Here is a 19,243-nt window from a genome sequence, read left to right as displayed (position 1 = left end):
TGCTGAGAAAATGTAATTGTTCTTTTTTGGTCATGCACCATGTCTTTTGTCCTTATAGTTAAAGGGAGAAATTGGAAGTGGCATTAAAACTTGCCTGTGTCTTGCCAACATCTGTGCATATGTGTCTCTATGTGAATACTCACTTATTTAAAGGGGAATAATCATTTCTATAGCTCCACTTTTGAAACTGGAAAGTTGATCTTAATCAGACTAACTTAGTAACTAGGGCAATATGACATATGCTGCAGTGATAGTTCTTTTTATAAAAAATTCATTGAAAATCCCCATTCTCAATGCTTATCATAGCTGTGCACAGAAATCATATCTTTCTGGTCTTTCACAGATCTAGGGACTTGATCTGATGGGAAAAACCTCCATACCATTGTATAACACAGCTAACAAGTGGTGTTCCCAAAAGAATACTATTTCAAATGTTGACATCAGGTGGTGGTAATAGAAAATAGGACAAGAACTCAAATCTTTTAAATCTTCTTTTGGCTGCCTACTGCTGCTCTGGATTCAGTGTCTCCCTCAGACCAAAGCAAGTGAGTCTGTGTTCCATATTATAAACCTCTGCAGGCCCTCCTCCAGCCATGTCCTCTCTCTGAAGAGTTAAAAGTCTGCAAAGTCAAGGGAATTGTGTCTATTCAGAATTTGGGACTCTCTCTCTTTAACCATTCTTTGGATACCTGGAACACTAAAATTTGCTTCCCAAACAGCACCAAACCAACTTCCGAGGTTTAAGGCATTTCCTAGAGGGCATCCTCTTTAGGAAATACTGTACTATGAGAGGACCCATCCCAAGATTCAAGAAATAGCCAAAGGGCTAATGTTTACAGTGGCAGAGATAGAACTTGGACTTGCAGTTTGGGGTGGGCATGCAACCAGGCCTTTTCCTGTGTGGGATGGAGGTAGGGATGGAAGACAAGGGAGGTAAGTTACTCCTTACTGAGGATTAAGAATTGGTTCTTATTATGATACTTTTTTTTTCAGAAACTCAATAAATACAAGAATTCTAAATTCAAACTTGGCCTTCCAAGTATTATAAAGATTTATTTATTGAAGTAGAAGAATAGACATATTTCTTTTAAATTTTTGGCTTGATTTATAACTTTTAAATACTTAGATATATGATATGTGGGCCTCCATTTGTACTCTTGCCCAGTAATCCACAAATGGTCAGCACACCCAGATTCTTAAGAGTTTCCAGGAAAATTCAAATGCTTTATTAATACACAACTTTTGCCCTGACTCTAAAGTATTTGTGTCATAGGGTGAGCTGGATAGAAAGAGATAGAAACATTTTCCAGCCTGTGATAGGACAGCCTAAATTGGAACAAAATCAAGCAGAGCAGCTTGTTTATGTCTCTCTCAAGCCCAGACCTACATTTTATCCCTTTATATTCAACCTTCAAAAGCAAGGGGAGGCAAATCTAAAGAAACGACTGCCAAACAAGCATGGTGGAGAAAAGGTTCACTTTAAGACTTAAGAGAACAGGAGATAATACCCAACTATTCTAGGATTTCTTGTCTGAGACCTCCCTGGTTCCTGATAGACATTTCCTCTGTCTACACTTGACTATGATTTCTTAGTGAAGAGGCATTAAATATTGTCACTGAGGTGTTATTTGTATATCTTGGGTATTTATTTGGTTAACAAAGCTATAGGTTGAGTTTCTTCTTCTACATGGGTAGCTACACTTGGCAGACAAACATACAACTACAGCTAAGATTCTTATGCGTAGAGCAGGCCAAGAACTGCTCTCAAGCAGTGCCCTTTACAAAATAATGCTTCAATGAAGTCAGTGTCAACCCAGATGCATCCTAACTTACACAAACACAATCTGAGATGATGCCACAGGGAGAGCTAGGTTTGCTATTGCCCAGCATTCAAGCAGCAACATAAATACTACAGATTCAAATTTCTTATTATCCCTCATCTGGTAAATTAATTCCACAGTCTTTTTTTTAAAATTAAACCTTGAGATATCTCACCATTCTGCAATATTATGACACTCAATATTAAGGCACAGTTCAGATGTCAATAAAGTTAGCAAAGTCAGTATTACTCACTACTGATCTTTTAATGAACTGCCATATTTTCCGGCAGGCCAAAATGTCGAAGCCAAGTTTAAGCATTATCCACGTGGTCTGCTTTCAAGCTTGATATTATATCTTGCTACACAGCAACCTTAGTGCTCATAAAGCTTAATGTTTCTGGGGCTCACCCTCTGTGTAAGCAGGTTAGGTGGCTACTTCTGTGACCTGATTTCAGAGCTTGCAAACCTTTTCTATTCCTGATATTTTTAAACATCTATTCTGCATCTACCATTGTACTAAAACCTGTGCTAAATGCTACTGCCAGAAAGACACAGTGTTGGCCTTCCAAGTCATTAGAGCGATGAAAGTGGCAGACATGACTGGCTTGCTATGGTGTGGAGAATTCTCATAGTGGAGGAGCTCCTTGTCATTAAGTAACTAGGTCTCCATGCTGCCTGTGTTAAAAATGCAAACGTGGGAGGTGAAACTCACTGGTCTATTAAAATCTGTATTAGTTAGGTAAAGGTTAAGCTGCCATTTAAGAAAAAAGTAGATCCCAAATATGGTCGTTTTAAAAGATCTTTAATTTCTTAGCAAATGTTTTCATCTGCATGATCAAAAGTTGAATTGCAAGCATGTCCATGTTCTGGCTTACAGCAGGGGAAAAGAACAGATGTTGAGGGCAAGCAATTTGCTTTTAAACCGATGAAGCAGAAATTGCGCTTATCATTTCCTTTCATATTCCCTTGGTGATAACTAGGTCACATTCCAGAGACAGCTGCAAAGGAGTCTGGAAAATGGAGTCTCTAGCTGGGCTGCCCCATACCTTGTTTGAACTCTAGTATTCTGAAACAATAGCAGTATGGATTTTGGTAGAAAACCAACTAGCAGTGTCCACTATAGAATCACTCAAAACTTCAGCATTTTCTGCATAGTCCATTTAATAAATTAGCTATTGTTCTAGTAAAATTTCAAGGTTATGAGACACACAACGGAATATTCTTAAAAGGGTGAGAGTCGGTAGGCACTCTGCAGGATAATTGGGCCTGATTGTGAGTTGGGTGCAGAATGGAAACAGTAGTCACCTAAAATAAACTTGGAGAAGAATTTGGTAGCTAAAGATAAACTCGAAGGCACAATGAGGAATCATCTTGGAACGCAGTGGAGATATTATACTGAGCTGGTGATATAACAAAATCAAAATCATCTCAGAGCTGTCTGTGAGCACATCAGTAATTAGAATACAATTGACCCTCGAGCAACACAGAGTTGACTGCGTGAGATTTGCTTTCACCTCTGCCACCCCTGAGTCAACAAGACCAACCCCTCCTCTTCCTCTTCCTTCTCAGCCTAATCAAGGTAAAGACAAAAATGAAGACCCTTATAATTACCTACTTTACTTGATGAATAATAAACATATTTTTTCTTCCTCATGATTTTCTTAATAACATTTCCTTTTCCCTAACTTTTTTGTGGGTAAGAATACAGTGTATACTGTATTTTGTATTAATAAAAAACGTGTTAATTGACATTTTGTTATTAGTAATGCTTCCATTCAAGAGTAGGCTATTAGTACTTAAGTTTTGGGGGAGTCAAAAATTATATGAAAATTTTTGACTGTGCAAGGGATTGGCAGCCCTAATCCCCACATTGTTCAAGGGCCAACTATACTTACATATTCAGTTTTTGCAAACATTATTGTACCTATTTTTGTTTCTCCAACTGGAAACGGCATAGAGGTATGGACATTAGCATTGGACATTTCTACCTATAAAATATTGTAGCATTAATATCAAAAAATCATTTAAAGTTAATGTATTTACACTTGAGATATTTTATGCTGTTTAATTTTTCACGTCCTTATTTGGATTTTGTTAGATAAATTTAAAATGCATAGTGAGGGTGATAAGCACATATTTACACTTATTCATTTGAGGTTTTTGAAATGCCGGATGCAGCTGGGATTCTTTAGTTATATGATGATCTGGCGCCACCCAGCAGACTGGGCAAGCATTAACGTTGTGGCCACTTGAAAAACAAGGGCTGACAGTGGCTTTCACAGTGGTGAGTCAGTCTTCCCAAACAACATACTGTTCTCCTGGTTCTTATGTCAGGAGGCAGTCAGGCTATTCAGGAACTACTTGGATAAAACTGATCTTTCAAGTTAGATTATTTTTTCAAATGCCAAATCCTACATACAAATTAAAAAATTTTCCCAATTTGCCCTATTTCCATTTCTTCCCCCATTTTCAAGAATAGAATTAGGATTTGGCTCTTTGTTTGCAACTTCCCTGATCCTTTCCAGTCCCTTCACCTACATTTCTGGAGATCATGGTAGAGAACTGAGAGGGCTTACTCATTTGCGATCAAATTTGAATTGTAAACTACTTTCCTAGCTATGTCCATGGTGTTCAAGCAGGGAATTATTCTAAGGAGAAAATGTTTTTAAAATTTATTTTATTTTTAACTTTTATCTATTTATTTATTTGATACTGGGTTTTGTGACTGGCTAATTCTTTTGTAATTTGGGTAGAGATGGGATTTCGCCATGTTGCCGAGGCTGGTCTTGAACTCAGACTCAAGTGATCCACCTGCCTTGGCCTCCCAAAGTGTTGGGATCACAGGGATGAGCCACTATACCCAGCTGGAAATATCTTACAAGACTGTGATTTAGATTTCTCTACCATTTACATTTTTTCCATACACTGTTTAATCTCATAAGTTCCCTGGGGAGTGTCTCCAATTATATAAATTACTAAGAACACTGTGCCAAATCTTACCACTGTTTGTGGTGAAAAATATAAGTAGGCTTTTGTCCAAATTGCCTTTAAATGCTTATCACATTCTTCTTTATAGATTTCCGTTTTACCTATACCATTCACACAGACAGTACTTCTTATAAAAAATGTTATTGAAGACTATTGTCTCTGAAGATGTAGCTTAGGTTGAAAATCAACCAAACTACAATAATGAAAGAAACTACAATAATCTATTTGGGAAGAATTTATTAATTTTTTTTTTAGACTGAGTCTTGCTCTTGCAACCCAGGCTGGAGAGCAATGGCACTATCTCGGCTCACTGCAACCTCTGCCCCCCGGGTTCAAGTGATTCTCCTGCCTTAGCCTCCCAAGTAGCTGGGATTACAGGCACCTGCCACCATCCCAGGGTTTTGTATTTTTAGTAGAGACGGGGTTTCACCATGTTGACCAGGCTGGCCTTGAACTCCTGACCTCAAGTGATCCACCCCTCAGCCTCACAAAGTGCTGGGATTACAGGCGTCAACCACCATGCTTGGCCTGTTGGTTTCTTAAGCTGAAGAGAGTACCTATTGCTTCTTTCTTACAACTCTAGCAATAGGCTTTTAAATTACTGGTGATACCAGCTTACCAGGAATACCTTCTTCAATTACTAATTTCAGGTTAAGAGTTCCTATTTAGCTTAAATATCAAGCTCCCTGAAAGAATAACCTATACTAAGTTTTTCTTCACCTTCATATTTTTATTGTTTTCAATTTAATGCAGCCATGTTCCTATCACACTTCTTCATGAAAACTACTGGAGTCAGGAGTAACTTTTTATTCACCAAATGTAATGACTGCTTCAGTCTTCAACTTTTCTGTACCACTTATCTCGCTTCGACATTATCTTCTTAAATTCCTATCTCTCTTTGGTTTTTATGATACACTTTTTCTGGTTCCTGTCTCATTATCTCATCCTTTTCTTCTTTTCTTCATTGCAGTTTCTTCTTCTGCTGTCTGCACTGTTTATGTCAGAGGTCAAGGGTTCTGCATTTGGTCTTCTGTCTATCCTCACTGGAGTGTATTCCTACCATTTCAGTGACTACAACCACTGCAATTATCTCTAACCTGACCTCTTTCCTGATGTCATACTCACATATTGAATTGCCCTGTAGACATTTTCAACAATGTCTCACAGACATTTCAAAAGTGTCCAAAAGAGAGCTCATTGCCTTTCCTCTCAGATGTGCTTCTTCTTCTTCACAATGTTTTTAATAAAAAGCATCCATCCAGTCTCCTAACAAGAACCCTCAAAAATTTTAGATGTCTTCCTATTGCCACCTCTCCCCTGTACCAATCATCTAAGTGACCAGTTTCTATTATTTTCAAACACCAAATATACCTCCAGTTTATTAGCTTCATTCTACTCCCCCCCACCAGTTTCTGCATTAATTAAGGCCATCATCTTGTTTCACTAGATTATTGTTATGGCTGCTAATTTGTAAACCTTTTCTCTGTCTCTCTCCATTCTTCAATATCTTTTTGACAATGCCACCAGAGGGGGAAAAAAAGCAAATCTGGTCATATTATTTCCATGTTAAATGATTGTTCTATTAATTATTGACAGAGGAATGCTGAAATTGAAGTCATGCTGAAATTGAAGTCAGTCCAATTTTCCAACAAGCCAGGTGTCTATAGAACTGAAGCTTGAGAAACTTACATTTGTATAATGAAATGCACCTGCTGTCTGTTGACCAACTTCTTTTCCTTGTCCCTTCTGTTGTCCTTCCCAGCTATATAAACCCTTGAATGGGAGTGGAGAAAGGGGGAGAGTGGGAGAGTGAAGAGTGGATTTAGGGTTTGTCTCCCACCTCTCCAGCTGACATCACCCAAATAAAATCTTCTTCTCTGACAATACTCATTGTCTCAGTGATTGGTTTTCTGTGTGGTGAGCAATGAGACCTAGAGCAAACCCCTGGTTATTCGTAATACAATTTCCTACTATAACTATGAATTTGTCTATTTCTACTTGCAGAAATGTTAATGTCTTCTGTAGATTCGCTTATTTTTTTTGTTTCTGTAAAGTTTTGCTTTGCTTACTTTTAAGCTCTATTATAAGTAGCATGCACACTTAGAAATATTATGTATTTTTTTAACGAATTCCATTTATCGTTATGAAATATCTCTTTATCTTTGGTACTACTTGTTTTGAAGTTTACTTTGTTGGCTATTCATATAGCCGAACCAGGTCTCTTATGATTAGGAGTTTGCTTTCAACCTATCCGTGTTGCGTTTAAAATGCAATTTCTGTAGAGGGTGTACTGTATACTGTTAGTATACTGACTTTTTTTTGCCTCTGACAATATTGCTTTTTCTTCAGAATGTGTAGTCATTTTACATTTAATGCAATTATTGATATGATTTACTTGAAGTTTAACATCTTATTTATATTTTTAATTTTTTGTTCTTCTTTTGTTTCCTTGATCTTACTTTCCTGCCTCCTTTTAATCTAGTATTAGTTTAAAGTAGTATTAAGGTAGCATTCTATTTTATATAACCTGTTAGATTTTTATTATACTTCTTCATTTTATTTTTAAGCAGTTGCTTTGCTTTAGGGACTAAAGTGTGCACATTTAACCTACCATATTCTATACTGAATTAATATACTCCACCTCACATATAATAGAGGACACTCATCAAATTATAATTCTATTTATTCCCATTTCATGTTTTTTAATGCCCTTAAGCATTTTACTTTTTCATATATTATTAACCTCACAATATAAATGTTTCATTTTAAATAGTGAAGTGTCTTTCAAACAAATTAGGAGAAAAAATGCTTGCATATTCACCTTATTATTTACCATTTTTGGCATTCTTCAATTATTTTTGCAGATCTGAATTTCCTACTGGTATCATTTCTCTTCAGATTGAAGAAGTTCTGACATTTCTTATAGTGCAGATATGATGGCAACAAATTCTCTCAGCTTTGATTTATTATTTATTCATTTATCTGAAAAAGTATGCATTTTACCTTTAGTTTTGAAGGCGATTTTTGCTGGATGTAGGATTCTAAGTTGATAATCATTTTTTAGTTGTTTTCTTTTAGCACTTTAAAATGTCAATGCGTTGGGTTAATGAGACTGTTACTCCCTCTTACGTGATGCATTCTTTACTGTGGTACCCGTTAGAATTTTTTTCTTTCCCTTTGGATTTCAGTTTGACAATTATATGCTTATGTGCATTTTGTATAAATTTACTCCATTGGAGATTCAGTGACCTTCCTGGATGTGTAGATGTATGTATTTTCAAACATATAAGGAAACTTTTCAGTCATTGTTTCTCCAAGATCTTTTGTCCCCTGACTTATTCCCTCTCCTATCCTCCTGTTCTTCCAATTACAGGTATATTTGACTGCTTGATTTAACAGTTTGTTATGTCTTTAACAGTTTGTTTATGCCTTTTTTTTCTATGCTTTACTTTGGATAAGTTCTCTTGACCTGTCTTCAAGGTCACTAACCATTTGATTATTTTGTGATTTTTCTGTATAGTTCATCTATTTTTTTTTTACATATTGTAGTTTACAGATATATAATTTTTAACTAATTTTTCTTACTTATTTTATTTTATTCTCTGCTGAGATTACCCACCTATCCACCTATTCTTCTCATATTTTCCTATTGAAGATAGATCTTTTAAATTATTTTCTGCTAATTCCAGTATCTGGATCACCTGTGGTTTGCTTTTGGTGATATTTTTCCTTGTGCGTGAGTCCTATTTCTGCCTCTACATAGGTCTTGTAATTTGTTATTGCATAGTAGAAATTAAGTATAGAAGAAAAGTAGGGTTAGAGGATTAACAGTGGGTTTTTATTTTCTTTTTGCCAAGAAATTTCAAGTTATTTTTTCATCTGTTGGCTAAAGTGGGAGTTGATTGTTCAGATTTCACCAAGGGTTTATTTATCTGGGACTGAGATGAAGCTTCCCTCTTGTTAACCCAGTAGCCAACATTCAGTTTTCCAAGGAAGGTCTAGTCTCATGGAGCTTATCAGGATTTTATTTGGGATTCCTTGTAATATCTTTGAATTTTTAAATTTCAGGTATGGGGAGAATATGGGAGATGCAGCAGATTGAATGATTTCTGTGTGCTTATCAGTTCTTACTTTAATTTCATTGTTTTCAGCAAACGGGATAAGGTAGAGAGAATGACTGTGTTGAGCAAATTATTACTGTGCTTGGTAGTCTTTCAGACTGTAATGCAGCCCATGAGCTCCACCGTTGCCAATAGCTCAGATGGCTTCGTTTCCACCCAGTAAAGTGCTGGGTCTTGAGCATTCTTCTGCTTGTCCTGCATCCAGACCTGCCAGATCTCACTGCTTACTTATAATGGGCACCTTTCTCTGGAAATCAGTTCATCAAGCCTTTCATGGTTCATTGACAGTCCCATATGTAAATATGATTTTCATTTTATCTTTTGATGTTCTCATAATGTCAGAGGTGTGTGAACCAGAGCAACTCCGTCTAGAACAGGAGCTGGGTAAAATGAGGCTGCGACCCATGGGGCTGCATTCCCAGACAGTTAAGGCATTCTAAGTATAGGAGGTTGGCAGAAGATACAGGTCATAAAGACCTTGCTGATAAAACAGTTTACTTCAAAGAAGCCAACTAAAACCCACCAAAACCAAGATGGTGACGAGTGACCTCTGGTTGTCCTCACTGCTACAGTCCCACCAGTGCCATGACAGTGTACAAATGCCATGGCAACCTCAGGAAGTTACCCTATATGGTCTAAAAAGGGGAGGCATAAATAATCCACCCCTTGTTTAGTATATAATCAAGAAATGGCCATAAAAATAAGCAACCGGCAGCCCTCCGGGCTGCTCTGTCTATAGGGTAGCCATTTTTTGTTCCTTTACTTTCCTAATGAACTTGCTTTCACTTTACTCTATGGACTCGCCCTGAATTCCTTCTTACACGGGATCCAAGAGCCCTTTCTTGAGGTCTGGGTCTGCACCCCTTTCCTGCAACAATAAGAGCTAAGGTCTTTTGTGTCCTAATTGGAAGCAGAAAGTGCCTAGTGAACTTTTAAACATTTTTTGATACTCATTTCAAATGTTACTTCTTAGAAGTTTTTTATTAAAATTCTCATTTGAAACTAATTCTTCTGTTGTGGCCCTGATATACAATCTTAGATTATTATCTATATTAGTTTAAAATAACTAGTTGTTTATTGGATTTATTTTCTAAAAGACAATACAATATTTGAGTCCAAGGACCACATTTTATTCATTCATTTAGTGTCAATAAATAGTGGTAGATTGTGTTGTGAAATGAAAATAAATTTTGGGGATCCCAAAATCACTAAGCTAAAGGGAAAAGTCAAGCTGGGAACTGCTTAGGGCAAACCTCCCTCCCATTCTATTCGAAGTCACCCCTCTGCGCACTTATAAATGCATATGTTATTGCCTTCTTTGGAGAGGCTAATCAGAAACTCAAAAAAATGCAACCATTTGTCTCTTACCTACCTACACCTGGAAGCCCCTTCCCTGCTTGGAGTTGGCCCGCTTTTCTGGACCAATCAATGTTCATCTTACATAGGTTGACTGAAGTCTCATGTCTCTCTGAAATGTATAAAACCAAGCTGTACTCTGGTGCATGTGTCGTCAGGACCTCCTGAGGCTGTGTCACGGGTACGGGCCCTCAACCTTGGCAAAATAAACTTTCTAAATTTACTGATACCTGTCTTATATATTTGGAGTTCACGGTACTATAAGGAATTTAAACAGCAAGAAATCAACAAGAAAAATCAAATAACTCCATTAAAAAGTGAGCAAAGGACATGAACAGACAATTCAAGACATACAAGTGGCCAACCAGCATATGAAAAAATGCTTATCATCACCAATCATCAGGGAAATGTAAATCAAAACCACAATAAGATATCATCTCACATCAGTAAAAATGCCTATTATTAAAAAGTCAAAAAATTACAGATGTTAGTGAGGCTGCGGAGAAAAGGGAATGCTTATATACTGTTGGTGGAAATGTAAATTAGTTTAGCCACTCTAGAAAGCAGTTTGGAGATTTCTAAAAAAACTACAAAGATAACTACTATTTGACCCAGAAATCCCACTACTGGGTATACACCCAAAGGAAAACAAATCATTTTACCAAAAAGACACATGCACGTGTATGTTCACTGCAGCATTATTCACAATAAAAAAGACACGGAATCAACTTAGGGTTCCATCAATGGTGGATTGAATAAAGAAAATGTAGTACATATACACTACAGAATACTATGCGGCCATAAAGAATGAAATCATTTCCTCTGCAGCAACATGGTTGTAGCTGGAGAGAGTTATCCTAAACGAATTAATGCAGAAACAGAAAACCAAATACTGAATATTCACAGTTATAGGTGAGAACTCAACACTGAGTACACATGGACACACAGGAACAGTAGATGCTGAGGACTACTAGAGGAGAAAGGGAGGGAGGGGGAATAGGGCTAGAAAAACTACCTATTGGGTACTATGTTCACTACCTGGGTGATAGGTTTAATCATACCTCAAGCCTCAGCATCATGCAATATACCCTTGTAACAAACAAGCATGTGTATCCATGAGTCTAAAATAAAAGTTAAAAAAATGGTGTAGATTCTGTGTCACTATGAATACATAATAATCTTGTTGAGTATACCATATTTTCTCTTACCTCCATGACCTTGCACATGCTAAAGTCTCCCCCTATGGCATAAAATTCCCATCCTTCCTTTACCTGTGAAACTCTGGCTTATACTCCAGCGCCCATCTCAGTCAATCTTTTTTCAGTCAGATTTTCTTGATGCTCTTTCAGAGTACCTGCCACATAACAGTATATGTTAATTTTAATTATGTTCCCTACCTCTAGCACCAGAGTGCAAGCTACTGACAAGAGTAGACAATAGTAGAAGGGAAGCAGCTTAGAGTGGTTGAAAGACCATTAGTTTCAGTTGTAGATGTACTGGGATTTAAATGGACTGGGCTTGTACTTAGTAGTTCTGAAAACTTTAGCAAGTTTATTAAATTTTCTGAAACTGAAAAGGTACAATCCCTGACATACAATTGGTACTCTATAAATGGGAGTTGTTATTGTGTGGTATTAGAAATTTATTGCTACAAAGTATTTACAAAATGTTTAGTGAATGAATGAGTGAGTGCATGAGTGAGTAAGTGAGAATTTTTTTTCTTACTAAATAGAGGCTGAGAAGTTTAAGGTCCAGTGTCTGCATCCGGTGAGAGCTTTCTTGGTGGTGGGGACTCCGAAGAGTCTCAAGGTAGCATAGGGCATCACATGGTGAGGGGGCTGAGCACGCTAATTGTTAGCTCAGTTCTTTCTTACTCTTCTTATAAAGCCACCAGTTCCACTCTCATGATAACCCATTAATCCAGTATTTCATTAATCTATTAATCCATGAATAGATTAACCCATTCATGAGGGAAGAACCTTAATAACCCAATCACTTCTTAAAAATCTGGCCCCATCCCTCAATACTGTCACATAGGGGATTAATATTTAACATGAGTTTTGGAGGGGACAAATATTCAAATCATAACATCTTGTGATAATGCCCTGACTACTTAAGAACAATTTACTTCTGGTATAACACATGTCCTAAAATTCTGCTAAGAGGTTGCAAATATCAGATATCTAAGAATTTTTTTCATGTGCTATCATAATTCTTTAGGTAATAAATCCAACCAGTTAGTGATAATAAATGCTCATTAAATATTTATACAGTAGGTTTATATATATTACATAATACAATTCACTAGGTATAGAAAATATTTTCTAGCTAATAGGACATACATATCATAATTTAAGGCCTATAATTCTAAAGTTCATAAAAATCCAGACTGAATAATTTTCTGAAGCAGTGAATATATTTTATTTTCCATAATAAAAGCATATTATTGACTATGTTATTGGGCCCTTTAAAGAATGTTATGCCTTTTTATATTTGTTGTAGACTGAACAATACTATATCTGACACTTCAAGATAAAATGAATTTGCATTTCACAGTTAAAGTCAAGTTATCTCTTTTTTTGCTGTGATAAAATATTCTTAAAAATGGGTAAGACGTTCTGACACAGCTACACATTTCTGAAACATAAACAAAATGAAAAATTTGAGAGCCCACAAATCAATTTTCCATTGTAGAGATTCATTATCTGTAATCTTGCTTGACTGAACAGCTCTATGACTGAACAAGAATTGAAGCTCGTTCATTTTTTTTTCTCTTCTTGTAGCACATTCATGAAACAAAGTGCCAGAACAAAATGGGCACACTACCAACTCTGTGCATTTTTCTTTTAGATGTCAGGATGCTGCCAGCCCAAACATGCTTTGTTTCTTTACCCCCATCCTCTCTGCTTGATTGTTGTCTCCTTAATTTGCAATTTGCTGAGCTTAAACTTATTTTTACAAGCAAACACATGTAACCTATTTTTTTTTTTTTGCGAGTGAGTTTGTTTAGTATTTTGAAAATCATATAAGAGTTTTTTTTTTTTATTTCTCCAAATGAAGCTGATTCAGCAGGACATTTTTCCTTTTGAAAGGCAAAGCCATTTCAAGTGAAAGTTCTCCTAAAGATGATTTGTTTTTTCTTAGCCTTATAAGTTTTGTCATCGTCTGCATTTCTCTCAGCATAAAAGGCTCTCTCCTGCCTTTCTCTCTTATTTATTGACTACCGTACTAACAATAGTTTTCCTGGAAGCAGAAAAATTTTTTACCCTCTGACTTCTTGCTGGTCAACACAACTCTCTACTTTGACATGTTACATTTGGGAATGAAATATTAATATATGAGACCAGGCAATCTTTCAAATAAGATAAAGTAAGGGAATAATCCATTCTGATAATTTTTTTCATGACATGAAAAAGAAAAAAGTGTGTTTTTGTGCATGTGCATATGTTGGAATGGGATAGAAATAAAATTTTATTTATTTTTAAAAGAACTTCATGGGCCATCCATACAGTGTATGTGAGGTGACTTGTGAACATTGACAAACTCAGGGTGGGGTTCTTCATTCAAACAAAACTTAGCAAGTCAATTGATGGCTGTAAGAAAAACCCAGAAAAATGCAAAGAAAATGCAGTCAGGGAAGACAAATGAGATGTAGGAGAAAGCATTTTGTAGAAAGGAGTCAGATTTTTTTTTTTTTTTTTTTTTTTTTTTTTACCATCAAGAACCTCTTCTTCACGACTAATATCTTAGCAATTCTTAAGGTGAGTAGTTGAATGCTTTATGTTTATAAATTAAATACTCAAGGTTTCAATTTAAAAAAGGGAAAAAAATGAGCAATGCCATCCTTTCCATGTCAGACAAGAGCATTGGGCATTACTCCCTGGTCTTTTCCAATAACAATAACCAGATATGACATTGTGGCAATATTTTATTTAATATAAGACCTGTGAAAAGGAAAAACATATAGCAGCATTTTTAAAAGGAGACACAAATGGTCTCTGCTTTTCACAGGACTTAAATAAAATATTCCTGAAGTAATTTTTCCCTATCTCTGTCTTCCTCATATTTTTGCTCTCAGGAAGAAAAGGGCAAGAAAAATTTCTAAAGTAACTTTGTTCAATTCAAATGTTCATTAACAAAACTTTAAAGACATTAGGGTATCATTATCATCAAGTCTATTTTAGAAGTTTATTTTTACTTAATCAGTTACATACTCTCATTCATAAACCATAAACGTTTTTCACATGCCAAAGCATTCGTGCTTAGTTTCAACAAAACAAAGCAATACAAAATGAAGTGCTGCTACTTAAAAATAAGCCCAATCTGGGTAAAAAAAAAATACCATTTTTACTGCTAATTTCTCCCTGCTAGTGCTCAATCTAATGCCGGCAGCCTTCTGCCTCATGTCTTGTTGCTACACATGGCTACAGGAGCTACATTCTGTGCCATCCTATGTGCCACTCAAGTGTGCTTCAAGGTCAATGTTGCCCCTTGGAGTTGCACAGCATAGAAATCCTGATTCTCTCAATCACTCAGGCTTACAACTATGCAAAGAGATTTCCATTGTCATTCATGTATACATTCAACAACAGAACCCAGGTAGGAGTAGCTGACACAGAGCCAGGGAAATGTATCCTGCAACAGTCAGCTCCACTGCAAGACTGTAGGGCAGATAAAGACTAAAGATGGTTATGAGGGCAAACAAACATACAGTCAGCATAACTTAGATCTATTCAGGAACTGTATTTTTGCATGGATTAGATTGAGCACTAGTAAGGAGAAATTTTGCCAGGAAAACAATGAATTCCGCAATCATGCCATGACAACTGTCTTCTTCCTCAAGTGATTTTTGAGTAAGGTACAATGGAGGCAAAATAAAACACAGAAATACTTTCACTGAGGTTTGTACCCAAGCCTTAAAGTAGACTCCAGGAAGCTAGAGGGAGAAGGTTCCATATATGTCATGCAGAAGTTTCCTTATATGCCAGGTAAGCCAATTCCTCAAACCAAAGTAGGCTACATGGCTTTCTCTCTTAATTCCCTATTCTTGCAATAGCTCTTCCAAATTTGCAATTTATGATATACATAGACAAAAAGGCAAAATAAGCTAAAATTGAAGGGAACCCTCAGCCTTCAATCCATATGCACAGTTTTTGGTGGGTGGTACTTTTGATAGTGACTTGGAAGTGAGAATGCATCACTAGAAACAAGGTTATTGTGATTTTCAAAACTTTACAGTTTGCAAAGTATTTTTATTATGTGCACTCTTGTGAACCTCATCACAACCTGACAAGGTTAGAAATCACTATTGCTGATATTTTATAAATGAATGCTAAGAATCTGTCCATTGTTGCTGCATGAGGAGCCAGGATTCCACTTCAGATCTCAGAATTATTTACTCTATAATTTTTCCATGGTACTAGGCTGCTTTTCTAACTCTGGCACTCCTGCCTGTTATTGTACACCCAGTAAAAGAGCATTCACATCCTCATTTCTGTATAAAAAGACCAGTATTGCAAGTAAAACCAGTTAGTACCAGAACCTATAACTGTTATTTATAAAACTTGAAATTAAAGCATGTGATATTCAAGAACATTATTTCCTTCTAAAAAATAACTTTACTCATTCTTAAAAAGCCAAAGGAAACACCTATCTAGTTTGATCTATAAATCTCCATATTATTTTTTTCCATCTCAATCTTGGCCTTCATTCTTCTAGTTGCATAAATAACTGGAGCATTTCTGAGAGGATTAGGGAACAAGATTTAGAAAGTAAAAGAGAAAATGTTAGGTCTCCTCTCAGAGGATAAGTGTATTAGAGTTAATTGGGATGCTTGAACCAGAGGTTGGTTTTAATATGCTTCTATTTCCTTCCATGGCTCTCAAGACAGAGCTAACTCATGGCTCACAAGACAGAGCTAACTCACTCATCTAATTTGTCCTTCCATCAGGGTGGTGCTTCCATATATGATCATTGGATCATCGCAGGTGTTCCTGAAATGAACAGATTCTTGAGGTCCACCTCGGATCGACTAAATCAGAATTTCCATGATTGGACCCTTGATATTTATGAGCACTTAAGTCAGAAATACTGCTAGAGAGAGATTAACCTGATTCTGCATGCAGGAATAAACCTTTTACTGAGGAACTAATTTCTCAATATGTCAAGTTTTTGGCAGCTTTCTGTATCATCTATTAGAATGAATCAACATTAATGAAGGCTTGCTTCTTTGGGCCGTGTAACCTTTTGTCTCAGAGGATTTGGAATATTAGATTCTTACCTCTCTTCCCAATGGCAGAAAAAAAAATGAGTTTGAGAGATGAAAGGACAGAACAGCATTTTTTATCAAGTCAATTGTTATTTTCTACTTAACCTCTCTAATCTGCTTATTTTTGGGGAAAATAAGCAACTGTATTCTTTGTCAAGACTATTAAATCCTAAATTGTGTCCATATGCATGTGGCTTCTACTTGATACAATCAGAAAGAAAATAACTCCTAAGCCAACAATCTCCAACTATTTCCAGTGGGGATAAAACAGTTTTAAAGTCTTCGAATAGCAAATATTGCTTAGCCATTAGCTATGTAAAGATTGAGGAAAAAATTAAAAAGAGAACACTGAAAAACCCTTTGAAACGTTTAGTTATAGTACAACTCCACCCAATGGATTTCTGCGGAATTTCACTTGTGTTGAGAAGCACTGTATATACTAAATGCCATCTGAATTTATACTTAATTAATTATAGTTATGTAAAAAGTAAAGTATTAGTTATATAAATAGAGAAAGAACTGGAAGAGAATACATCCAGATATAAACGGATTTTGGTATGTATGGAAAATCTGGATAAAATATATATTCTACTTTTAAAATACTTTCTACATTTTCATTTATCTATCTGTATCTATTTTACATCTATTTAAACTTAGTGAAAAAGTTCAATAAGCATAATTTTACAAGAAACATTTTATGGATATAAAATGTGAAACATGTGGAAGGGCAATTTTTAGGCTGTCTTCACCATAAAAAGGTTACGCGGCTTTAGCTCTTGTATCATGTTTTTGATTAGTTGTGACTTGTAATCTAATAGTTCAATAAAATAGAAGTGAGATAATTGCATTTTACTTCCACCTTTTCCATTAACTTGGTTTGCTATTATGGACAAATAATTTAATATCTCTAGTTTCTTCTTCAGTGAAATGCAAACAACTACATTAACTTTTATTTTCACTCTAGCATCAAGAACTAATTGAGGCAATGACTGGAAAGAATCACAAGTACGTGAAGAAAATATTTATTAACGTTCTGCAAGGTAACATTATTACTTCATTTCTTGGAGCAGTTTATAAATACGAGCAACTTAACCCACTCTTTGAAAAATAAACCCAAATAAGCAATTTTGGTAAAAAATAAGCAAGATCGTGATAAAATCAATAAAAATGAATAAAATAAGTAGCAATGGAAATTTGTTACTTGAGCATAAGAAATTATTTGATATGCCTCTTGAATTGGTTAAGATGCTAAAAGGAGCTTAAGCTGCTAAACAAACAAAATCTAAATATAGTGGCTTAAATAACATAGAAGTTAATTTTTCCTTTTACATAGGGTTTCTCTGAAGATGAGCATCCAGACTGGCAGGGGGACTATGTCACTCAAATTTCACTGGTAAGAATTTATTCATATAGCTAGACTTTGCTTCAAGGGAGGCTGAAAAATGTAATCCTTAAGTGGTGTACTCCATTGCCCAGGGAAAGAGGGGCAAAAGGGGGTTTTGTTTTGTTTTAGGCTAGCTAACATTCTTCTAGTTATACTTACATCTTGGTCTCTGAAAATAGTTCATGAAATCATTGCATCATTGGATGGAAACAATATCCTACATTTATTCCTCATTCCATCCCATGGCTTTAAGTTCCTTTAGTATGATGATTATTCCCAAGTTTATATTTCCAGCTTTAATCTCTGCCTTGAACTTCAGATTGGTACACTAAACAGTTTACTTACCCATTCACTTCGATGTCTAACATCTCAAATTCAACATGTCAAATCAGTTAACAGCATTAACATCCACCTAAAATCTGGAAGCCCGTTTTAATTCCTCTGCTTCAAATGAAGTCAATCACCAACACTTTCTTTTTGTCTTTCTTTCTGTGTAATAGAAACCATGAGTTTTAGATGAGCACCTGGCATCTCATCTACAGACCATATCTCTAGCTCCTTTTGTAGGAGGCAGATGGAGTTCAATGACTAATCTCTTTTCAATGGGATATAGGCTGAAGCCATCATGCAACTTTCAGATCATGCTTATTAAAAAAGTGGAGCAGCAACTAGAACTTTATACATAGCTGGTGGAAATGCTTTGGAAAACAGTTTGACAGTTTCTTATAAAGTTAAATATAAACTTACCATACTACTCAGCAATTCTGTTACTAGATGTTTACTCAAGAGAAATTAACAATTCATCCAAAGGAAATGACAATGCTTCCACACAAAGAGTTGCACATAAATGTTTACAGCATATTTATTAATAATAGACACAAACTGGATACAATTAAATGTTCATTAAAGAGTAATTATATAAATAAATTATGTTATATTTATCCAATAGAATAGTCCTCAGTAATGACAGGGAACAAACTGGTGATATACATATTAACATGGGTAAATCACAAAAATGTTATGCTGAGTTAAAGAAGACTTACATGGGAGAGTACAAATTGTGTGATTCCATTTATAATGAATTCTAAAACCAGAAAAATTATTCCTTAGTGGCTAAAAGCAGATCAGTGGTTTCTTGGAGCTTCAGGTGGGTGAGGGTATTGATTGCAAGTGCATAGGGTAGGCAGAAACATTTTGGGAATTTTATGTATAGATAAATATATCTATATTTATCTTGGAGCTTCATGTAGGTGAGAGTATTGATTTCAAGTGGATGGGATAGACAGAAACTTTATAGGATTTTAGA

At 35.7% G+C, this 19,243-nt stretch overlaps 1 long non-coding RNA gene across 2 annotated transcripts in view; it reads right to left on the bottom strand.

Moving 5' to 3' along the window:
- The window catches only part of LOC107970837 (uncharacterized), a 94,063-nt gene that overhangs the window by 63,274 nt on the left and 11,546 nt on the right, over positions 1-19,243 (bottom strand). The window contains exons 2-3 of one of the 2 annotated variants that reach the window (XR_001713782.3): positions 18,283-18,426; positions 11,557-11,639 (exon numbers count right to left, since the gene is read on the bottom strand). This is a non-coding gene — a long non-coding RNA (uncharacterized LOC107970837). The remainder of the gene's footprint in view (positions 1-11,556; positions 11,640-18,282; positions 18,427-19,243) is intronic. The other variant, XR_001713783.4, reaches the window with a different exon arrangement.

This window comes from Pan troglodytes, chromosome 2, assembly GCF_028858775.2.
Source record: "Pan troglodytes isolate AG18354 chromosome 2, NHGRI_mPanTro3-v2.0_pri, whole genome shotgun sequence".
Taxonomy (NCBI): Eukaryota; Metazoa; Chordata; class Mammalia; order Primates; family Hominidae; genus Pan; species Pan troglodytes.
Note: the sequence above shows the minus strand (reverse complement) of the source record. Positions and strands in the feature narration are given on the sequence as shown.